We start from the raw sequence: 4,833 nt of genomic DNA, 5'->3' as shown, positions 1-4,833 counted from the left end.
CTAGGGCAAACCCCTGAAATCTTGGAGGTTTCCTTAATAGTCGGGAACAGTCAGTCGCTTGCTCTTTCTGGGAACAACCTTCAGATTGATCCGACTAGTTGTTCTGCGTTAGATATTCCAAAATGACTTCTTCCTTCATGGCACTCTCTTCTTTACTCTTTCACCTGCTCCAAACCTGGAATGATATCAAATAAGCATGAATTAGGACTGAGAATTAACTCAAAGAAAACATATAATGGTATTAAAAACACCATGTATCAGAGATGCCTCTTATTTCTTTCAACCACTCCATTCTGCTGAGGTGTATAAGGATAAATTGTTTTGTGAACTATACCCAAATTTTCTAAGTGATTCTTGAATGTGTGACTAGTTTATTCACTTCCATTATCTGGCCTAAGTACCTTCACATCAGCATTTGAAGTTAGTGAAATAAGATTGGAAGTTCATGAAAGCATGTAAAAAACAATCCTTAGAAGGCAGTGATGCCAGCCAAGTATACTTTGCCTTCTTATATATAAAAGTGACAAAGTACTTGTAGTTATCTCTAGACACACATGGAGATCTCCAAACATCAGACTAATCTAAGTCAAATCAATTCTCATAGATGGTTATCGATGTAGGGAAGACAGATTTGTAATGTTTTCCTAAGATGCCTACTTCACATTCCAAGTGGTTAAAGGGCATCATATCTGGCATCATGAGTTCTAATGGACGAGAGTGTGGGTGACGTAATAAGGCTGTTTCCTTCTCCAATCACCTTTCCTGTCTGTATTTTTTCAAACTCAACGTCACGGGGTCTAAAAACCACCTGACAATTCAGGTCAATCATGGCTTTCCTCACTAAGTATAGTTTGGATGCAAGCCTAAGATTCTCAATTCCTTCGTTCTTCACCTTATATCCATTTGATTATAACATTCCCAAGAACATGTGTAACATCATTAATTAGATTCTTGTCACTAATCATGTCATGACTAGCCTCTGAATCTATTGTAATTGACTTATAAATAAGAGAATGAGCACCTTACTTCTTAGAGGAGATGATGGCTTTTGCAGCTTTGATTAGTAGCTCAATCTCACTCAAGCTGTGGGACCATCATTTGACATTGACTTGTTCCACATTTCTCCACAATTGGATTCACTCATGAGAGAAGAGTAGGCCTCACGGTTCTCTCTATTACGACCGAGCAAATCACTATCATGTAACTTGTTTCCAATAAATTCGGTGTCGAGCCTCTTAGGCTTCGTCTTCCTAGGTGATGACTTCAGCTATGTTCAACTAAAGCCTCTCAGAACAGCTTTTGTGACTGAAACAAAGTTATATGAAAACAATTTTCATAAGGCTAAAAGAAGGATTATGCGAAACACTAATTGTATGATAAAACCTAAATTTCAAATATTTTTATACTACATCTGTAGCCTCAATACCAAAACACATGCATAATTGACCTAAGTCCTCGAATAAACTCTTTGGCCCTTTGTCAATTACACCTTCTTAAATTTCAAGAACCCCGATCCCGATTGCCAGGGAAGGCCTGAAATTAGAGCTTAATACTAGACTTTGTTATTATAAGAGATGAATCCTTTGGATCACTCCAACTACTCCGTGTATCTAAGGTGCATGTGACGTGTCTTGCGCCAAAGATCTTGGTATGTTGTGTAACCGTTTGACCGCAAAGTAACGGATCTTAGTTATTATTTTATTAGACCTGGAGCTCGCTTCCTCGAGCTGTGAAGTACCCTTTTTAGGTAAGAATAGCTAGGCTTTGCTGATGATCAAGTGGAAACTGTAAATTTAGCCCATTGCGATTAGGCCTATATCAGACTGGATTTATATACTAAATCCTTCTATAACATTAACTAAGCTTCTTCACACCCGAAAATCCTTTTCTCTTACTTATCTAACATTAACAAAGAAAGAATATCTCAAATAAATCATGTCAAAGACGAAGTTACAATAATCTTTCTTCCAAGATTCTTTCTTCATGAGAAACTAAATTTACTTAAAAATTACTTTCCTCTTCTCTCCTTTTTCACAAATAAAGTAATCTTAATCGCAAGAATCTCTTTCCCATTGGTCATCACAAATGGTCCCTTTTACAAGTAGTTACATGTTTTACATATTTAAGTAGAATATATTGGATAAATAAAAATCGAAGATGAAAAAAATTAAGATTATGTCCTCAAAATATTTAGCAGTTATAGATAAAAATCTACTATATCTTTGAAAAAGGGCCCACATTTCATTGTATTGATTCAAGCCACATAAAATTGTGTATATTGGATTCGAATCTTGTTAATGAAACGTGTATACGAAATCAAACAACATACATTGTATGAGGTCCAACCCAGAGGAGAAAATTAGAAGCAAAGAAAGAAAGTATATCCTTAAAAAATTAAAATTTAGAGATGAAAATCTACTATTCGTATGAATGTTTACCACATGTCATTATGAATTGAAAGAGAATCGAAAGCGCGTGTACAACTTTATTATATAGTCAACACGTATATATATACACATTTGTACATATTGATTTTATGATAATTGTTGATTAAAAGTAAGGAAAATATATGGCCAAATTTGGAACAAAATAATGTTAGAACTTCCAATGACTAATTTCACTATATAAAGCCAATGCTTAACCATACTTCTTCATCCCCTCTTGCTTCTATCTAACATAAAAGAGAAAGAATGTCTCAATCAAATCGTTTCAACGATGAAGTTACAGTACCATTTCTCCCAAATATCTCTCTTCACGAGAAACTACATTTACTTAAAAATTTCTTTGCTCTTATCTCCCTCTTTGCAATAGAAGCAATCTCCATTTTAAGAATCGCTTACCCATTGATCATCACAAATGTTCTCCTTTACGTTCGCTCCTTCATATCTATTCCTGGCTGGTCTTGGTGGCCCCACTCTTGCAGGCGGCTCCGTCGCACTTGCATTTGCCAACATCACCGCTTACTCGTTCTTCTCCGGTTTAACCATGGGTGTAGACTCAATTTGCTCACAAGCAATTGGTGCAACAAACTATAAACTCTTCCGGGCAACAATCCGTCGAGGAATCATCCTACTCCTTGTCACAACTCTCCCTGTTTTTCTTCTATGGATAAACACCGAGAGGATTCTGAAATTGTTAAAACAGGACGAGGAGCTCGCATCCATAGCTCACACCTTTCTGCTTTACTCTGTTCCAGATCTCCTTGCTCAATCTTTCTTACACCCATTAAGAGCTTATTTCAGGACACAGTCAAAGACTCTACCTTTATCCGTATGCACAGGGATTGCGAGTGTTCTCCACTTTCCGGTTACATTCCTCCTAGTGTCATACCTCGGTTTTGAGATCAAAGGTATTGCTTTGAGTGGTGCTCTGTCAAATTTCAACCTTGTCATATTTCTCTTCATCTACATAGCTTTCTTCGAAGAAAAGCTAAGTAAAGATGAGAAGGTCTCAGAGGAGTCGTATGAACAGAGTGTGAGAGAATGGAAGAAGCTGCTTGGTCTCGCGGTACCCAGTTGTGTTGCAGTTTGTCCCGAGTGGTGGTGCTACGAGATCATGATTGTGCTTTGTGGGTTACTTATAAACCCTAAAGTATCTGTTTCTTCAATGGGTATACTCATCCAAATCACTTCCCTTGTTTATATTTTCCCTCATTCATTGGGCTCCGCAGTCTCGACTCGTGTAGGAAACGAGCTGGGTTCGAACCAGCCACAGAGAGCGAGAAGAGCCACCTTTGTCGGACTTGGTCTCAGCATCTCCCTCGGGCTCATGGCTCTCATATTCACTTTCTCAGTCAGAAAGGTATGGGCTACGTTTTTCACGGATGATGAAGAAGTCATTAATTTGACTATGATTGTTATGCCAGTTGTTGGCCTTTGCGAGCTGGGAAACTGCCCTCAGACTACTGGATGCGGCGTTCTCAGAGGGTCGGCGAGGCCGATGACGGGAGCTAATATCAATATAGCGGCATTTTATGTGATTGGTTTGCCTGTAGGAATGGTTTTAACTTTTTGGTTTGGGTTTGGATTCATGGGACTTTGGCTCGGAATGCTCGTAGCGCAGATATCATGTATGATTGGTATGATGGTGGCGATGTGTAGGATTAATTGGCCATTGGAGGCGGAAAGGGCTAGGGAGCTAACAGCGACGGAAAGGGCTAGGGGGCCAAAAGCGACAGATGGCATCAGAAGCTGCAGCAATGTGGTAGATATGGAGGTTGGAAGGTTGGTAATTAGAGAGGAGTGAGTCTTTAAGAGTGACAGATTATTGCTTTTTTAATATGACTGTCTTCTTTAAAATAATAATAATAATAATAATATGAATTTCATATTTAATTGCAAGTTTGGCAGAAGATTACACAAACACTGACAGAATAATTAGTGAGACACTGTCTCTCATGCATTGTGATCTTGATAAATCATGTGTAATCTCTTTATGCTCCAACAGCTCACAGCACGGCTGAACCGTAGCCATCTTCTGATGTTCTGACTCAACTCGCAAGTAACCGAAACAATCACAAGACGCCATGTCAAATGCATGACTCACCTCCACTTTTTCATGTATCTTGCAGCTAACATAAGTATAATCACCACCAAGTACTCTCGTATCATAGTTACTACCCGTGCAAAGAAACAAGCTTACTTTGAATAGGATCGGGTGGCTTGCTCTTCCTCTGTCTATAATGACAAGAAAAATAAAATTTCACTTGTTTCTCATAGCTGAGAGCTCTCACCGTTTCATAATAAAGTAAAATCTATATCTATCTATCTATCTATCTATATCTATATAATCATGTTTTCTTCTCTCACGTTCGTCCACGTCACCCTCCACGTA

General features: G+C 38.3%; 1 pseudogene; it reads left to right on the top strand.

Annotated features, from left to right (window-relative positions):
• The first annotated feature begins 2,655 nt into the window (after window positions 1-2,655).
• Window positions 2,656-4,329, top strand: LOC106314021 (annotated as a pseudogene).
• The last annotated feature ends 504 nt before the right edge of the window (window positions 4,330-4,833 follow it).

Source organism: Brassica oleracea, chromosome C9, assembly GCF_000695525.1.
Source record: "Brassica oleracea var. oleracea cultivar TO1000 chromosome C9, BOL, whole genome shotgun sequence".
Classification (NCBI taxonomy): domain Eukaryota; kingdom Viridiplantae; phylum Streptophyta; class Magnoliopsida; order Brassicales; family Brassicaceae; genus Brassica; species Brassica oleracea.
This window is presented reverse-complemented; position numbering and strand designations above follow the sequence as displayed.